The sequence below is a fragment of the Lissotriton vulgaris genome, chromosome 1_1 (genome assembly GCF_964263255.1).
Source record: "Lissotriton vulgaris chromosome 1_1, aLisVul1.2, whole genome shotgun sequence".
Taxonomy (NCBI): Eukaryota; Metazoa; Chordata; class Amphibia; order Caudata; family Salamandridae; genus Lissotriton; species Lissotriton vulgaris.
Genome location: NC_141685.1, coordinates 1,322,834,003 through 1,322,854,947, shown reverse-complemented (window position 1 = coordinate 1,322,854,947; position 20,945 = coordinate 1,322,834,003).

Here is a 20,945-nt window from a genome sequence, read left to right as displayed (position 1 = left end):
TACTCCAGGGTAGTATCTAATGTTCACTCATTACCTCTGTATGATCTATCACGCTTCTATTGGTGATATTCCTTTATCCTCAAGTTTGATCTCGTCTTTTTCTTTATTCTTTTTGTTTTAAAACTCGTTTATCTGATTGGAGAGAGATCATATGTTTCTATGCCTCTGTGGTACAAACAATTAGCATTCTTATATGGTTGTTTAACACTTATTCTTACCTTTAATGAATAAAAACTCGCTTTGAACGGGCATATATAGGGGGCCTCGCTGAGACTGGATATGTTCTGATAGGATCAAAAAAGGCATAAAATTGGTAAAGTGAAAAGATCACTATTATTAAATTCATTGTTTAGTCATTTAAGATCGTTCTAGATTGTAGGCGGTAGTGTTCTTTCTCTGAAAAGATTAATACACCTGCTGCCTAATTCCAATCTAATTAAACTGATATTGGGCATATTTTAACAATGGGTTTCCTATCTCTGCCCCAATTCACCCTCCTTTCTGAGGCACCGAAGAAGGGAACAGAGCGCCTGTTTGCATTTTCTCGTGGTTTTCTGTATGTTAATGCACTGTATACAAAGCTGCTTGCCAGGGGTGACGGGATGTTATGCATTAGCCCTGCTTGTTTGTTAAAAAACGCTAGTTACATGTGTTTTAACAAACAGAGCGCCTGTTTGCATTTTCTCTATATCTTAATGCGCTACATAAAAGGCTGCTTGCCAGAAATGAAAGGCTGTTGTGCGTTAGCCCTACTTGTTTAACGGGCGCTGATTCCATGTGCTTTAAAGCAACCATCCTCGTTCTTTTGCATTACCCTTGGACTACTGCGGAAGATAAAGAAACGGGTCGCAAAGGCGCCTGCATGAGTTTAAACACAGGGCTTTTCCATCTCTTAGTGGGCTGCTAGTATGAGCGCTCGTTACGACTGAAATGCTGTGTCCGTTAGACAGGCGCCAGTTACACGCACTGTACACGGATCCCTTTCCCTATTAAATATCCCCGTTTAAAAAGGGTTTCTCGTTCTTACCTTTGTGCGTTCGCTTGAGAAGAAATTGTACAGACCTGGCAGATTTCCATAAACACGCCGGTGATATGAAAAAGAAGTTCAGGGAACGAGGATATCCAAGGAAACTGATTGAGCATTCTTTCAAGAGGGCTCGCTATTATAATAGGGATAGCCTACTAACTAAAAAGGAGAAAAAGAATGTACTAGATAAAATAGTAATGGTCAGCCAACATTCCTCCATAACCAACCAAGTAAAAAATATAATCAACCATAATTGGAAAATTCTTAACAACGGACCAGACACTAGTACCTTAGAACGCCCACTGTTCGCATACAGGAAAAACAAAAACCTGCGATCCAACCTGGTTCACACGTACAGGGATGACGTGGTAGAAAACCAGACAACACTCACTGGCAACAGAGCAGTGGGCAATAACAAATGCGGTAACTGCAGCATATGTGACCTCTGTGTAGTCACTAAAAAAGTGGTGCATAATGGTGTCACACATGATATCACCACACTAAATAATTGTCGAACAAAAAATGTGATATACATGATCTTATGCCCATGTGAAGAAGCCTATATCGGGGAGACAGGCAGGGAGGTGCGAGTAAGGATTGGCGAACACAAATCGGCGATCAAAAACAATAAGGAAAATGCCCCCTTGGTGGCGCATTGGAGAGACAAAGGCCATAGTGAGAAAGACCTCAGGTGGGTCATCATAGAACGGATAAAGGAACTAACCAGGCTAGGTGATAGTACCACCAGACGTAAGCAGCAAGAACAGTGGTACATGATCAAGTTTAACACCATTAAAAAAGGCCTCAACTCGAGGGAAGAATGGGAAACCCTTATCTGATGTGAAAAAGTATATCCCCTCTGTATATGATCTATTAATAATATGAAATTAGTTCAAATATGAGTAATCCTTGTAAGTATAAGAAGGAAGATAAACACACAATAACAAGAACAAAGGTGGAGGGTACACAACCATCGGTACCAAACCTTTAGAACCCTCCGCCAACGAAATTAGGGATGAATGGTTTATATTTTTTTAGCCCCATAATAAATAGTCCTATCGAATGTAGAATAACACCGCAAATGCCACCAGCATAACATTAGACCAACAGCAATTATGAATGCCAAATGTAGGGAAGGATCTTATTCCGCCGGCAATCAGTCTAACAACAGTGTTACTGCCACTACCAAAACACCAGATCAGTGGCGAATCTAATGAGTGTGGAATACCATTGCTTAACATAGGGAGAAATCCCAGTTTGCTAGCCATCAGTTTAAAGCTGGCTGTGTAAAATCAGGAACCTTACGATTTAAAACACCCTACACAATAATTTAACATTAGGACTAAGACCCAATATAATAAACGTGGCATAGCTTAATAAAGACAATGGAAACTAAATATGATAAAAATATAGACTGGATAAAAGACAATATAATCGATCTAAATAAAAAGGGCCAGCATTTGGTTATATTAAAATGATATGTAGACCAACTGATCCATTTTCCAAAATAACGTGGGGAATTCATTTACTTAACACAATAGACATACAGCAAAAGCGGGCTCCACTCAAAGATGGCGACACCGCTCGCATAAATCACGCCCCGCTCCTGAGTCCAATGACCAGCTGTGAGTAATGTGAGTAATTAATCGAACATAAATAGCCGAGTGTGCAGCAAACTTGTTAGAGTGCAGATTGAACGAGGCAGAAACGAGGCGCAACACGCACAAAGGTAAGAACGAGAAACCCTTTTTAAACGGGGATATTTAATAGGGAAAGGGATCCGTGTACAGTGCGTGTAACTGGCGCCTGTCTAACGGAAACAGCATTTCAGTCGTAACGAGCGCTCATACTAGCAGCCCACTAAGAGATGGAAAAGCCCTGTGTTTAAACTCATGCAGGCGCCTTTGCGACCCGTTTCTTTATCTTCCGCAGTAGTCCAAGGGTAATGCAAAAGAACGAGGATGGTTGCTTTAAAGCACATGGAATCAGCGCCCGTTAAACAAGTAGGGCTAACGCACAACAGCCTTTCATTTCTGGCAAGCAGCCTTTTATGTAGCGCATTAAGATATAGAGAAAATGCAAACAGGCGCTCTGTTTGTTAAAACACATGTAACTAGCGTTTTTTAACAAACAAGCAGGGCTAATGCATAACATCCCGTCACCCCTGGCAAGCAGCTTTGTATACAGTGCATTAACATACAGAAAACCACGAGAAAATGCAAACAGGCGCTCTGTTCCCTTCTTCGGTGCCTCAGAAAGGAGGGTGAATTGGGGCAGAGATAGGAAACCCATTGTTAAAATATGCCCAATATCAGTTTAATTAGATTGGAATTAGGCAGCAGGTGTATTAATCTTTTCAGAGAAAGAACACTACCGCCTACAATCTAGAACGATCTTAAATGACTAAACAATGAATTTAATAATAGTGATCTTTTCACTTTACCAATTTTATGCCTTTTTTGATCCTATCAGAACATATCCAGTCTCAGCGAGGCCCCCTATATATGCCCGTTCAAAGCGAGTTTTTATTCATTAAAGGTAAGAATAAGTGTTAAACAACCATATAAGAATGCTAATTGTTTGTACCACAGAGGCATAGAAACATATGATCTCTCTCCAATCAGATAAACGAGTTTTAAAACAAAAAGAATAAAGAAAAAGACGAGATCAAACTTGAGGATAAAGGAATATCACCAATAGAAGCGTGATAGATCATACAGAGGTAATGAGTGAACATTAGATACTACCCTGGAGTACAAAACCAATTTTGAGCCCGGTTTTTGAATATCTGTTATATCCACCCTTAGGCCAAATACAGCCTGTGATCCTACAGCGATTGCCCTGGAACGACCTAACTAGCGCCCAGGACCCACCGATAAAGGAACGGTGTTTTATCCTTTCACCTACATTTAGGTGAGATTGCTGGTATTGCCCAATATATATATAACTTGCACTCCTCACTCCATATTTTTGGAGTCCCCCCCCTTCTAGTAATGATTTCCACATGCGAACAGTATTTGAGGGAAATGAAATGTTGCATATGACTTCCAATCAGTTTAATGGAAATAGCGATTGTACATAACTGGTATATTTATTAATTGTGGAGTTTCCTAAATGTGAAGAGCAATTGCAGATGGTACCCACATCGAGGGAAAGTGAAGAGGCTCATACAATTGGTCATTGAGGAGGGCTAACATGAATATATCCTGAATATCAGTGTAATACAGAAGATAAATGTATATAGAGAATATGACTATGAATTTAGGGCCAATAGACTCTGACATGATATTATTTCGCCCCATATACAGGGAAAGTGAAGTCTTTCTTGTACAGAAAACCCCTATCAAGAAGTCCTGAGGAAGGTGCCACATTACCAAGTGCAAAGCACCGAAACGCGTCGACGCATTTCTAGATGAGAGAATCCACCTTTAGCCCAAACGCACTGGATGCACATATATTATTGTCACATGTGTGTTATAACACATAGGCCATTTTCTGTTAGTGGATCTAGGAATCAACTGTGGTAGAAACATCAAAGTGCCACCGTTTTAAAGGGGTGTTTTTTCGTTTCTTTTCTTCTTTTTATATGTGTCGTCTATAATAACCAATGTTTGTGTTTATGATATGCAATGTAATGTGAATATACTTATATGCTTTACAGTTTTTTATCATTCAATGACATCTCGTGGATTAACTTTTACTTTTCAGGGAAAGGTTCCTTTGAAATTTTAAATGTGTACATTTTTATTGTAAATTTTTGTTTCATTTTTAATAAAAAATCTAGATTGTTAACAAATATTTTTCGTTGTGGGAATCATTATAAAATTCTCTGTTCTTCTGACGGTGATCTACAGCAACCTGCTAACTGGGGGCTATAGTGCAACCGTGCGAGCATATACACCAGTAACGTATTGATACACCCCAGGGATTTCCCTTTGACTTTTTGTCCTTTGTGCCCTGTTCCCTGGCGACAGTGGGGTAACCTCTCTTTTGAAATCGGTTAAGTACGGCTTTATGCTGGAGAGTCTAGGTTTTTCATGGTGACTATTTCAGTTTTTCCTATCCAAATAAAACCCAATAGTCTCTATCCAATCATAAAATGGACACACTAAAGACCTTTGGCTTTAGTGAAGAACAACTAAATAAAATATTAAGTTCTAATAGAGGCAATAGTAACATCACAGTTATTCCCAATGGGGGTGAAAAATGGAACCAGCTTATTAACCTGAAAAAGAAAATCATCAGGACTGAGTTACATGCAGACTTTATGACTCAGTATGTTAGGGCAGGTAAAATACCAATAGGGTTGCAAATTCGGAATGAACCCGGTCTGTTCGTGGATAATCCAAAATTCTTGGAAACATGGACATTTATTTGCAACCGTTGTAGCAGAGACCTTATGCTACTTATTATTGAAACAGCACAGGCCACTGTCCTAATAGAAATAAAAGAAATGGAGGAATTAGAGAAAGCACTATTAGATAACAATGTAGTTGAGGATGTCAAAAAGAGACTAGAGGAAATAAATAAGGACATGAGAGGGTATTGCGAGTACTTAACCAACCGTAAAACGCAAAAATTAAGGAAAGATATCGCTAAATTTAGCCAAGAAGTAGTCTACCCCTTTTTACAAAAAGATTACTACACGGAAAGACCTGACAATTCAAGGAATGAAAATAGTAAACCTAGATTCCAAACTAGATTCCAACCCAGAAGACCTAGACATGTACATTTCTCAGGTACATCCGAGAGTAGCCTAGAGGAGGAGGAACACTGCAGAGAAGAGGAGGAATATGTAGGACCAAATAGAGAATATGATACTCCTTTTTTAGACCAGCGCCCACAGAGGGGTCGTGGGAACTTCCGTGGCAGAGGGAGAGGCCAATATTCCAAAAGACCGGCTCAGAGAGAACAGGAGCAAGACTATCAACAGAACCCGGCCCCTCAGGAATACAAGCGGACCAGAAACAAAATATACTGGCGATAGAAAAAACACCCATAATTAATCTATCCCAGAGAACCCTTACCAACACAGAAAAACAGGTGTTAGGTATGGGTTTCAACTTTGTACCAACTGCAGGGATAAATAGGTTCCAACTAGAGAAAGACCTTAGAGCGTTCTTCCGGAAAATTAGATTACGCAGGTTCTTTGAAAACAGACCACCTAGAGAGACACCAACAGACTCAGGTTTGCGAGCAAAGTCCACATTCACTCCCAGTCTTGGGATGGTGGACAAAAACCTTGAGATCTTCGAATCCATGGTTAAACTGGAAATAGGCATCCTACTGGAGAAAAAACATTATCAGGAGCAAAATATTAACAAGGAACAAAGGGAAGCCATTAACTCCCTGTCCGCAGATTCGAGTATCACAATAAAGCCCGCGGACAAGGGTGGAGGGTTCGTGGTATTTGACACCATTGACTACGAACGTAGAGTAGGGTACCTCCTAGCAAATGAAGAGCACTACAACAGGGTCCATCAGTCCAGATTGCACAAACTTAAAAAAGACGTTGAAACTTTACTCCAAACCACCCTAGAGGAAGGCAGGATCACTGAAGACGAATGGAAATTCTTAAGTAATCCAAATCCAAAAACTCCCGCCATGTATGGACTACCAAAAGTTCATAAAAGTTTAACTGATCCACCTCTAAGACCAATAGTAGCCTCGATAGACTCGCTACTGGAACCATTAAGCCAGTATGCGGATAGATTTTTAAAACCTCTAGTTGAAAAACAGAAGTCCTACATCCGCGACACCGCAGATATGATATCAAAGATTGAAGGTACCTATTTTGACGAGGATAATGAATATATGGTGACTCTCGATGTAGAGTCACTCTATACAAATATACCCCAACAAGACACTATCATAGCAGTTAGCACCCTTTTAGAAGAAACTGAGATCATAGGAGGGAACAAACAGTTCATCGTTGAATGTGTGTCAATGGTACTCCTCAACAACATTTTCCTCTTCAAGAAAGACCTGTATATTCAGAAGAAAGGGACCAGCATGGGCGCTACCTGCGCGCCGAGTCTGGCCTGTATATATGTCAGCTTGTTTGAAAACAAGCACATATACAATGAAGTGAGTCCATTTTTTGAGAATATCAGAAACTGGGCTCGCTTCATTGATGACATATTTTTTATCTGGCTGGGAAACACAGAGTCATTAGAAGAATTCCTGTCATGGCTGAATTTGGGAGATCCAAATCTCAGATTTACAGCAACATTCAGTAAAACAAAGGTAAATTTTCTGGATATTAGCATTAAAAGCGAGGATAAACAACTCAAAGTTGAGCTTTACAAAAAGGAATCGGACCGTAACACCATCCTTCACTACCGCAGCTACCACCCTAAGAGTCAAAAAGACTCAATACCATTTGGAGAATTTCTTCGCTTGAGAAGAAATTGTACAGACCTGGCAGATTTCCATAAACACGCCGGTGATATGAAAAAGAAGTTCAGGGAACGAGGATATCCAAGGAAACTGATTGAGCATTCTTTCAAGAGGGCTCGCTATTATAATAGGGATAGCCTACTAACTAAAAAGGAGAAAAAGAATGTACTAGATAAAATAGTAATGGTCAGCCAACATTCCTCCATAACCAACCAAGTAAAAAATATAATCAACCATAATTGGAAAATTCTTAACAACGGACCAGACACTAGTACCTTAGAACGCCCACTGTTCGCATACAGGAAAAACAAAAACCTGCGATCCAACCTGGTTCACACGTACAGGGATGACGTGGTAGAAAACCAGACAACACTCACTGGCAACAGAGCAGTGGGCAATAACAAATGCGGTAACTGCAGCATATGTGACCTCTGTGTAGTCACTAAAAAAGTGGTGCATAATGGTGTCACACATGATATCACCACACTAAATAATTGTCGAACAAAAAATGTGATATACATGATCTTATGCCCATGTGAAGAAGCCTATATCGGGGAGACAGGCAGGGAGGTGCGAGTAAGGATTGGCGAACACAAATCGGCGATCAAAAACAATAAGGAAAATGCCCCCTTGGTGGCGCATTGGAGAGACAAAAGCCATAGTGAGAAAGACCTCAGGTGGGTCATCATAGAACGGATAAAGGAACTAACCAGGCTAGGTGATAGTACCACCAGACGTAAGCAGCAAGAACAGTGGTACATGATCAAGTTTAACACCATTAAAAAAGGCCTCAACTCGAGGGAAGAATGGGAAACCCTTATCTGAAGTGAAAAGGTATATCCCCTCTGTATATGATCTATTAATAATATGAAATTAGTTCAAATATGAGTAATCCTTGTAAGTTTAAGAAGGAAGATAAACACACAATAACAAGAACAAAGGTGGAGGGTACACAACCATCGGTACCAAACCTTTAGAACCCTCCGCCAACGAAATTAGGGATGAATGGTTTATATTTTTTTAGCCCCATAATAAATAGTCCTATCGAATGTAGAATAACACCGCAAATGCCACCAGCATAACATTAGACCAACAGCAATTATGAATGCCAAATGTAGGGAAGGATCTTATTCCGCCGGCAATCAGTCTAACAACAGTGTTACTGCCACTACCAAAACACCAGATCAGTGGCGAATCTAATGAGTGTGGAATACCATTGCTTAACATAGGGAGAAATCCCAGTTTGCTAGCCATCAGTTTAAAGCTGGCTGTGTAAAATCAGGAACCTTACGATTTAAAACACCCTACACAATAATTTAACATTAGGACTAAGACCCAATATAATAAACGTGGCATAGCTTAATAAAGACAATGGAAACTAAATATGATAAAAATATAGACTGGATAAAAGACAATATAATCGATCTAAATAAAAAGGGCCAGCATTTGGTTATATTAAAATGATATGTAGACCAACTGATCCATTTTCCAAAATAACGTGGGGAATTCATTTACTTAACACAATAGACATACAGCAAAAGCGGGCTCCACTCAAAGATGGCGACACCGCTCGCATAAATCACGCCCCGCTCCTGAGTCCAATGACCAGCTGTGAGTAATGTGAGTAATTAATCGAACATAAATAGCCGAGTGTGCAGCAAACTTGTTAGAGTGCAGATTGAACGAGGCAGAAACGAGGCGCAACACGCACAAAGGTAAGAACGAGAAACCCTTTTTAAACGGGGATATTTAATAGGGAAAGGGATCCGTGTACAGTGCGTGTAACTGGCGCCTGTCTAACGGAAACAGCATTTCAGTCGTAACGAGCGCTCATACTAGCAGCCCACTAAGAGATGGAAAAGCCCTGTGTTTAAACTCATGCAGGCGCCTTTGCGACCCGTTTCTTTATCTTCCGCAGTAGTCCAAGGGTAATGCAAAAGAACGAGGATGGTTGCTTTAAAGCACATGGAATCAGCGCCCGTTAAACAAGTAGGGCTAACGCACAACAGCCTTTCATTTCTGGCAAGCAGCCTTTTATGTAGCGCATTAAGATATAGAGAAAATGCAAACAGGCGCTCTGTTTGTTAAAACACATGTAACTAGCGTTTTTTAACAAACAAGCAGGGCTAATTCATAACATCCCGTCACCCCTGGCAAGCAGCTTTGTATACAGTGCATTAACATACAGAAAACCACGAGAAAATGCAAACAGGCGCTCTGTTCCCTTCTTCGGTGCCTCAGAAAGGAGGGTGAATTGGGGCAGAGATAGGAAACCCATTGTTAAAATATGCCCAATATCAGTTTAATTAGATTGGAATTAGGCAGCAGGTGTATTAATCTTTTCAGAGAAAGAACACTACCGCCTACAATCTAGAACGATCTTAAATGACTAAACAATGAATTTAATAATAGTGATCTTTTCACTTTACCAATTTTATGCCTTTTTTGATCCTATCAGAACATATCCAGTCTCAGCGAGGCCCCCTATATATGCCCGTTCAAAGCGAGTTTTTATTCATTAAAGGTAAGAATAAGTGTTAAACAACCATATAAGAATGCTAATTGTTTGTACCACAGAGGCATAGAAACATATGATCTCTCTCCAATCAGATAAACGAGTTTTAAAACAAAAAGAATAAAGAAAAAGACGAGATCAAACTTGAGGATAAAGGAATATCACCAATAGAAGCGTGATAGATCATACAGAGGTAATGAGTGAACATTAGATACTACCCTGGAGTACAAAACCAATTTTGAGCCCGGTTTTTGAATATCTGTTATATCCACCCTTAGGCCAAATACAGCCTGTGATCCTACAGCGATTGCCCTGGAACGACCTAACTAGCGCCCAGGACCCACCGATAAAGGAACGGTGTTTTATCCTTTCACCTACATTTAGGTGAGATTGCTGGTATTGCCCAATATATATATAACTTGCACTCCTCACTCCATATTTTTGGAGTCCCCCCCCTTCTAGTAATGATTTCCACATGCGAACAGTATTTGAGGGAAATGAAATGTTGCATATGACTTCCAATCAGTTTAATGGAAATAGCGATTGTACATAACTGGTATATTTATTAATTGTGGAGTTTCCTAAATGTGAAGAGCAATTGCAGATGGTACCCACATCGAGGGAAAGTGAAGAGGCTCATACAATTGGTCATTGAGGAGGGCTAACATGAATATATCCTGAATATCAGTGTAATACAGAAGATAAATGTATATAGAGAATATGACTATGAATTTAGGGCCAATAGACTCTGACATGATATTATTTCGCCCCATATACAGGGAAAGTGAAGTCTTTCTTGTACAGAAAACCCCTATCAAGAAGTCCTGAGGAAGGTGCCACATTACCAAGTGCAAAGCACCGAAACGCGTCGACGCATTTCTAGATGAGAGAATCCACCTTTAGCCCAAACGCACTGGATGCACATATATTATTGTCACATGTGTGTTATAACACATAGGCCATTTTCTGTTAGTGGATATAGGAATCAACTGTGGTAGAAACATCAAAGTGCCACCGTTTTAAAGGGGTGTTTTTTCGTTTCTTTTCTTCTTTTTATATGTGTCGTCTATAATAACCAATGTTTGTGTTTATGATATGCAATGTAATGTGAATATACTTATATGCTTTACAGTTTTTTATCATTCAATGACATCTCGTGGATTAACTTTTACTTTTCAGGGAAAGGTTCCTTTGAAATTTTAAATGTGTACATTTTTATTGTAAATTTTTGTTTCATTTTTAATAAAAAATCTAGATTGTTAACAAATATTTTTCGTTGTGGGAATCATTATAAAATTCTCTGTTCTTCTGACGGTGATCTACAGCAACCTGCTAACTGGGGGCTATAGTGCAACCGTGCGAGCATATACACCAGTAACGTATTGATACACCCCAGGGATTTCCCTTTGACTTTTTGTCCTTTGTGCCCTGTTCCCTGGCGACAGTGGGGTAACCTCTCTTTTGAAACAAGCTGTAATGTTGACTGTATTCAAGTTTCGTTTCAGTCTGTGTGCTGAATGTGAAGAGGAAAGAGGGGCCAATGTTCCATTAAGGTACCGAATTCCTGTTCTTTCTTTAACGTAGTGACCATCGATCAGGCGGAAAAAATAAAACACAAAACCAATTGACATAAAAAGGTAAAATGAAAATAGGATCAACCAAATGTATGTCCAAGGGGGAATCAAAAAATGTTTTTTAAACAACGTGGCATATTTTGCAATAGTTGAGGGTTTCTTTGAAAGTTCCGAAACAGAGTCAAAAGAGAATCTGGACTGGTCGGCCAAACGAGTCTGCAAATCAGGCATCGATAAATCAGCAGGATAGGTGTAGTTCAGCTCATCAATGTTAGTAACAGGAATAGTATTTAATAAAGGGCTGGATATGGCAGGCATCTCGAGGGACACCTCCTGTTCTGCACCAGAAGTTATAGCCAGCACAGAATGCCTCACCATGGTAGGACAGGATACAGACGGTGTCATGCTATGAAGAATCGGCCACCCTGTGTGTCTTGACATTGTCAATAGAAATAAATCTGTTTTCCTTACGACCCGGAAGTGGTGGTAAAATGACTGTTCTTGTGCCCTTCACTCCAAGAACTCGAACCGGTGCACGATATGAGGGACCAAACTCTTTCTTGTTATCGATCTTCTCTCGAACCAGTTCTCCAACTTGGGGTAGCCAGCCAACTACCGGGATCTGCAATGCGTCATCCGATGTGGAGGGCAAATGTTCCTTTGCTAGACTGTCTCTGGTCTTTTGTAGATCCTGTAAAACATTGCAATGTTCATCTACGTCAAAGGCCGTGGCCTGGGCTTTGCAGTCTAGACCGTCGAGGTCAGGGACGTACATCTTGATACCAAAGAGCATTTCGTACGGGGTCCGCCCACCCAGCGACCTTCTAGGGAGATTATTAAGCGCACGCTGCACGCCATTGAGGTGGGCTAACCAGTTTCTGCTAGTGCCTATAACTCGAGCTGTCAAAGATTGCTTTAAGTCACGGTTCATTCGTTCCACTACACTGTTACCCTCGGGTCTGTACGGACTCGAAAATTTGACTTGGACCCCCAATGAAACCATAGCATCCTTATACGCCTTAGAGGCGAAAGCCGGACCCTGATCCGAATGGAAGGTACCACAGGCAAAAATCCCTATAAAGACTCGCAAATCCTTGATGACAGTTCGTGAATCAGCGCTCCGATGCAGCCATACCCACACAAAGCGTGTGCATGAATCAACTGCTACTAAGATGTACTTGTACGCAGTATCAGAAGAAAATGGACCGCAGTGATCCAAATAAACGCATCCAAGTGGTTTATTCGAGATGTACAACTGTGTCTGAGGCGGACGCGCAGCAGTTGAAGGTTTAATCTGCTGGCAAATGTTACATTGAAGGACATAATCGCGCATCTGTTTGTACAGTCCCCGCCACCAGAACCTTTGTTGTAGCTGAGTTACAGTTGCTGTGACGCCCGCATGCGCAGACGCCACACCTTCATGAGCCGCTGTAATCAAAGCAGCCTTGCGATCCGAGTTGGGAACTAGACATTCGCCAACTTCAGGAATTTTCACATAAGGAACCTTATCGGGACTTAAGTGGTATGTGTATTTAGAAGGGAACCCCGCAGGATATTTACTTCCCTTCTCCGTCGCAGCAACAGCTGCCAAGATGTCATCATCTATTTTGCTTTTGGACCTCGTGACTGCTGCAACTAAGTATTTCGATACCGCCGACTTCGCTGCTTCATCAGCAAGCGAATTACCAACAGCGTGGACCCCCACGCGCTGATGGCCGAGAGTATGAATCACAAACACGAGTGGCAACTTCTCTTTAAGTTCCGCCACTCGGACCCAGATCATCTTATGTTTTATTGTGCTACCCTTGGAATCACGAAAATCATTCTGAATCCAAAAGAACAAGTTTTCATTGTAAGACTGGACACAGTAGTAAGAGTCACATACGATCAAAGTCGTCACACCAGGATCTGCGTACTCCAATGCAAGCATCAGGGCACGAAGCTCTGCCAATTGCGCGGTGCAGTCCCCAAGCGTCTGCGTGTGCACGACCCTGGACTTGAACTCATCGTTCACCATGGCACCGACCACAATGGCGCAAGCGGAAACGTAGGCATGTTTAGAGCCATGCGCAACCTGCGCCGAACCATCAGTGTAAATGATGCAATGGAAATCCTCCAACGGCCGCATTGCTAAAGGAGCAGGATGAACAAATTCATACTGTAAGTACTCCTGCGACCGTAAAGTGGCGTCAAAAATAAACGTGACATCCTGGGATGTCAAGGAAGCAGCCCACTGAATCCACCTAGGGTGCAAAGCTTTGAAATTAGGTACACTGGCTTTCGTAACTGCCTCCAAGGCAGGACACGGGGTAACAACCAACATACGTTTTCCTTGTGACAGGGCACGTTCCTTAAGAATTGCCATCTGCACAGCCGTTAAAACTTTCTCCACAGTGGAAAAACGCAACTCAGCCGAAGTGTACAAGTGTGACTTGTAAGCAATAGGTACTGTATCTCCTTCATTAAAAGTCAGGTAGGTGAAACCCACCGCCCCAGGGATAATTCTTATCACCAGGTTGGTCTGGTTATCACGAGTCTGTAAGCATTCAGAAGCGAGCAAATCAGCCTGCAAAGACTGCAGAATGGCCGAATGCTCAGGCAGCCAGCATGATTTGGAAAAAGATGGTTGTATCAAAGCATACAAAGGCTTGATACGCTGGGCATATTCCGGAATGTAAGTCCTCCCGAAATTCAAAAAACCCAGCATAGATTGTAATTTTTTCAGTGTTGTCGGAGAGCGCAACAATGCTCATTTCTCCAGGAAGTGAGGTGCCAACCCCTTTCCTTCGTTGTTAAGCTCGTAGCCAAGAAACAACACTGTGCACTCTGCAATGTGCGACTTTGCAAAGTTAAACTTGTAACCTATGTCTGCAAAGTTACAAATTATGCTATTTACTCGACACAGATGCTCCCAAAGATCGTCGTCTGTGAGATAAATGTCATCCACATACGAACAAGCAACTGGGTCAAAGCCCTCCAAAAGAGAGACTATGCGGGCGGAGAATACTCCAGGACTATTCTTATAGCCCATTGGGAGACGCCGAAACATTTTTTGCACACCGCCGCATGTAAAGCTGGTCCATTGGGAACTTAGACCGTCTAATCTATGGGCATAAAAACCATTGGAAATGTCAAGCGTGGTTTTGAACCGTTTACGCTCAAGACTATTCACTAACGCAGAGCCATGAGTATTCTGTACTGCGCAGTTACGGCAATGCGAGTTCAAATGCCTATAATCTAAAACCAAACGATATGAGCCGTCCGGCTTGTTTACAGTAAAAAGGGGATTATTCATCGGTGACACACACGTTTCAATTACACCTTGATATTCCAATTGTTCAAGGATAGCCGCGACTGAAGCTTTGGCTTCACGCCGTATGGGATATTGAGGTTGAGGCTGCGGCTGAGACCGTAAAGGAATCTCGTGGCTTGGAGACAATTTATCCCAGCCACACTGATTGCAGTACACAGCCGGCGCAAGTGCCAGAGCCCACTCTTCTGCAAAATGCAGTGCTTCCACTCTCGATACAGTGTGCGCGAAACTGGGGAGGATCACCTCCTCCCCTCACGGAGCTGCGAGAACAAAAGGTGGGGGCCAGTCAGCCTCTGAAAGCAAAATGTCATACGTAGACGAAAGATTTTCCCAAAATACCCCTTTTACAGTTCGCTGCATGTCAGCTTCTATTAACAGGACAATTTCAAAAAGACGTTCAGGGGGAGCAACATGCGTATCAGCAGTTTCAATTACAACATAAGAGTCAGTCGCTGTCACCTTCAACAGTGGACGGAGGGCCTCTCTCACTATGGTAATCTCTGCCGCGCTGTCCAGCAAGGTCAGAGCCCACGTCAGATTCCGAAGCCGCGTTCTCACTATCTGGGGCATATCGATGCGCTGTTAGGGTGGCGACTTTCTTCGTGGCAAACTGTGGTCTCTTGGGCGTAGCGCCGTCCTGCTGATCTCCACCGTTACGCGGGCGGGGCTGACCACGTCCTTGCTGGCCACCCCGGCCCCTGCCGCCCCCTCCACCACCGGTTGAAGGAGCCGACAAGTCCTGAAAGGAACGAGGAGAGCGTTGGTCAGAAGCCTGAAACCTTTCAGGTGATTTAATCATCGCGCGGTCGGGCAAATCATAAACACGATCCGACTGCGCAGGCAACGGAGACGCAGGAGCAGAAACCTGTGTTTTTTGTTGTTGTTGCTTACCCTGATTCTGCTTTTTAGGCCAATTCTGTTTCTTGGACTTTTGTTGACCACTAGTTTCCGAAGACTGAATCTGGGGCTGCTTTTTCTCTTTATCAGGAAATGCCTTAAGCCCCTTTGCATTGCGGCCAACCGTTTTATAAGCAGCCACAATAATCCTTGCCAACTGACGGGGTCTCTCGGCCTCGGGAATTAACGCTAAAGCGTTTGCAACCTGAAAGTTCACTGCATCCCCCTTGACATTTGCAAGGATCAGATCGCAAACTACATCAAAGGTGCCACACAGGCACATACCCAATTCAACCACCGACTCCGGTCCGTGTTCGTCCTGAACATGTTTAAGGACCGCACCCAGATTAGTCACAGACGGGGTGCCATAGCACCTCGAATAGACCGCTGCAAAGGTCTTAGCCCAGGTTTCACAGTCAACAAGTTCAGGGGCCAAATCTTTCGGTAAACTAAGCGTAAGAATCCGGTGTTTGTCACCAGGATCCGTATTAGGAAACACAGCTTCCAGCTGGCCGAATTTCTCCGCAAGCCAGAAAGGAAAATCATCCTTGTCCTGGGGCTTTTTGCCCATCACGGAATTCACCATGACGGGATTGATTTTTAAACCAGCCTGTTCTGCATGAAGCTGCGCACCCCTAGGGGCCGCGTCCTGAACATTACGGCTAGTGTAATGAACAAGCGCTCTAATCACCGACACTGCGACCTCATGAAGTTGCCGCAGATCAGCCACACTACAAGTGGCGCGATTAGGGTGAGGAGTGAATCCAGCCAAAGCCGGCCAAATAGTGCCCGGAATGGACAAAGGACCCAACCTCGGAGCGGTTAAAGCGTGTGGTAGGGCGCCACCAAACCAAACTCCATGCTGCCAAGCATCAATAGGAACCTCCAGTGCCCTGTACGGAGCATACGCAACCGGTACAGCTGTAGCAGTGTAAGAATGGAACACTCCAGAATTAGCGTTCACTGCCGGAAATGTCACCCACGAATAAAACAGTTCGTACGGGTAAGCATGTTCCCCACTCCCCACCAGAACCACAGCCAAGCCTTCCACAGGGACATTAAAAGCCCGCAAGTGGTCACACACCGCAATGCGACTATGCTGCGGGATGTCCACGGCTTGTGCCATGTCAGCACAGGAAAGTGAAAAAACAAAGATTACTTTGTAGCACAACTGGGTAGTAATTCAAGGAAACCGTTTTTAGATATATTCAAGCTTGAAAAGACCTATTTCAAAAATAGGTAGGTTTTTCCGACACTGCCGTTTACCGGAAACGGGAATGAAGGGGTTAAGGTTTGCATGATATACTACTCGAGTGTCATGATATAAGGCCAACAACGTTTGGGCGCCATGTAGCAGGGTTTCCGTTCTCCCACAGAACTGTGCACAGAGATCTAGAACCTGGGTGAGTTAGGGTGACCCAAAACTCACCTAAGTTTCAGAAATCCCCTTACCAAGCTAGCTACAGTGTCTCATTGATAGTAATAACTTCCCAATGACTTAGACAATCCAGAACATGAACTTAGCGTACCTCAGGTATCGTGGAACACATGAACACTCTTTCATTATATAATCAGTACAAACCAAAACGGGGAGTCAAAGAACACAAGTGCAAGTTTGAAATGTTTATTTTTCAATGCAAGGTTCTCAAACGCAGTATCTTATATAATATCAACATACATATTATAAAAATCAGAGTTATCAGCATAGTCACTAGTCCATAATAAGCGAACGGTGATAGCATAATATAATGCAAAATCTATGGAAATTCTGTATCACCTATATTTTGCGCACCCTATTTAGCATACTATATTATATCTAAGAAGGTCTCATTTGGGTTTTTAGCAGGGCGGGCCCATACCTCTAATGGTCAGTAGGAGCAGATCACATCAACAGCTACCAGCTCTCTGCATGCGAAGCATCAAGTGTGTTGATTCATTCCCTGTAACTCTATCTTAAACCCGCGTAGAGCCCAATGTTGGCAGCAACATTATTTGTGTTATGTCTAATGTGGTGCAAGGATCAGGCCTTCAGCAACCTTGTGTTAGGTTATTCTTAGAGGGTGCAGTTCTCAGTGTGCAGACAGTTGTACCAAGTGTACCAAGCACGACTGATATCAGAGCAATAACATATTATTCTCAAATAAATCACATCTTTCGTCTAGGTCGTCTAGGTTGAAAGCTACAATAACAATTAGGTGTCGTGTGCAAACTGAAGCCGAAGGAAAATATGGTGTTTAAACATTTAATAAACTCATGCTAACTTAACACAATATATAGAAACGCAGTAACCATGTGGCACTCCATGGCTGTCTGACTTCCCACGATCTCGACCTCAGGGTATTTTGTGTAATCATCCATGATTACTAGAGCATAGCATCCATCTGGAAGGTGTCCAAAGTCTACACTCACTCGCTCCCAGGGTCGTTGAGGGTTCTCTTCCGTGATGACTGGGTGAGGGCGATCTGGTTGGCCCGCTGCCTGGCACCATGCGCATGCCCTGACTGTTTGTTCAACCAGTGGATCCATTCCCGGGAACCACACCTTGGCTCTCAGTCAGCTCTTGGTTTTTACCATGCCTTGGTGTCCCCTGTGTGCGAGGTCTACTGCCTGTTGAGCCAGACTTGATGGTATCACTAGCCGCAGGCCCTGGAGCAGACACCCTCTGCTATCGACCGAAAGTTAATCTTTGACTCGCACAATGGATTCCAGAACAGCCTTAGCTTGTGGCGTCCTTCGGGTCATGGTGGATTGAATGGGGCGCCAGTCAGTTGATTGGACTGCGCTTATGGCCAGCTTCAGGCATTCATCACTCTGGGTAGCTTCTACAGTGGTCTTGAGACCCATGGGCAGGGTTCGGGATCTTTCCAATACAAAACGGACATATTCTTCTGTGTCTCCGGCATCCTCCTCTTCTGCTTTGGTGGCCACCCTGGGGTGCCTCGAGAGGTAGTCTGCTGAATTGGACGAGCCTGGCTTGTACTCCACACGGTAGTCGTATCCCTGCAGTTGAAGTATCCACTTTTCAATCCTCAGCGGAGTTTTGGACACTGATCCTTGAAACATGGGAATCAGGGGCTTGTGGTCCGTGGACACTGTGAATAGATGGCCATACACGTAGACGTGGAAATGTCGACAGGCCCAGTGGATGGCGATCGCTTCTCGATCAATTTGTGAGTATCTCTGTTCTGTGCCCGTCAGGGACCGGCTCGCATACGCTATTGGGGCCCACTCTCCATTCTCTTGAAATTGAGTGAGTACCGCTCCAAGCCCATGCGGGATGGCATCTACAGCGATGTTGGTGGATTGGGCCAGGTCGAAGTAGAACAGTGTTGTGTATGCTGACAGTGCTGACTTAGTGTCTTTGAAGGCTTTCACCTCCTCGGCCCCACTGCCATGTGGTAGAAGCTTTTGTCAGTTCCCTGAGGGGTTTCGTGAGATGTGACAGTCTGGGACAAAACGTCTGCAAAAGTTCACCATTCCCAGGAAGCTTCTTATTTCTGAGATGTTAGTTGGTGCAGGAGCTTCTTGTCCATCTGGCACCTTGTCAGGGTCTGGGGCCACTCCTTGGTCCGAGAACGTGTATCCAAAGAAACTAATCTTGTTCTTTAGGAATTGGCACTTTTCTCGATGTAGAGTCAGTCCGGATTCTTTTATCCTCTGGAGAACCCCACGAAGTCTCCGATGGTGGTCTTCGATCGATGACGCATAGATGAGTAGGTCGTCACTTACATTTAAGACTCCTGGGAGCCCGCTGAGGACTTCGCGGATGGTGTTTTGAAACACCTCCGCAGCGGTCGAGATCCCCAAGTTGAGGCATCGGTATCTCCTAAGACCGACATGCGTAGAGAAGGTGGTGATGTATTGGTTATCCGGGTGTAGCGGTAGTTGGTGACAGCCGGACCGGAGGTCCATCTTCAAGAACCACCTTGCGCCGTTCAGTTCTCCCAATATGTCGTCAATGGTGGGGGTTAGGTGGCATTCCCTCTTCACCGCAGTGTTTGGGAGGTGCATGTCCACACAGATGCAGACCTGCCCCGGCTTAGGTGCCACTACGATCCGGAACACCCATGGTGTGGGTCCACTGACCTTTTCGATGATACCTTGCCTCTCCAGCACCTCTAGCTCTTCTTCCACCTTCTGTCTCAGGTGGAACGCAATGCGCCTGTGCCTCAGCGCCACCGGTTGGACTGACGGGTCAATATGGAGGGAGACCTCTTTTCCTTTCAGGCATCCAATACCTTTGAAGACATCTGCGAACTCCTCCATGATGGCCTCTAGTTCTTCCTCTTGCACTGCCATGGCAAACGATATTAGCTTTAGTTCTTCTGCTGATTGACCGCTTATCAACATACCACTTCCTTCTTTGGTCACGTATACAGTGGTGAGGTCTTGAGGTCTTTGTTTTGCAGTTCAGTCTTGAAACATCCCAGGAGTGTTATGGGTGTCTTCTGGCTTTATGCAAATACTCTGATCCTGGCCTCATGTAATGGCAGTCTGGGACTTAGTTGATTATATAAATTGGCAGCCATCAGTTTGATCGATGCCCCCGTGTCAATGGTGGCTCTCACCTCCTGGTGGTGGATCTTAATTCGGCATCTTGGGAGCCGTCGTCGCTTCTTTTGTGGCTGATCAACTGCGAATACATAGTGAACCGGGTAGTCTCTCGTGTCATCATCCATGTCCTCCCTGTCTCGCTCATCAGCTATCGCCTGCGCTGCCTCCTTCCTTGATTTTGCCGAACGGCATACTAGCCCGAAGTCTCCCGCTCTAGTTAAAATGAAAAAACTAGCCGGTACTCGTTGGAATACAATGTTTCCTACATGAGTCTCAGTTAGTGTGTGATCATAATGGTCGACATGTTTCTCGCTTAATTGTGCAGTGACTCGCGAATCTTAAGGACCTTCGAAAAAATCATAAGTTATAGGTGACTGTCTACGTTATAGGATACATATAAGTATCCGTTGTGCTACTCAAAAATCACATAAAAAGAAACTGTGCTTCATGTATTAATGTACCTGTGTTGCGCTGGATCTGCCTGGAGGGGAGACAAAAAGGCATATCACAACAGGTAACGGTTACAGACAAAAGTAATGGTGACCAAGTACATTCCATCAATCACGCTAGGCAGTGTGCAGCTAGCGTTTGGGTTAAAACCAATTAAAACCAGTGTGGATACAATTCCTCAGTGAGCAAGGTGGAAAACATGCCCCTGTGGAAAAA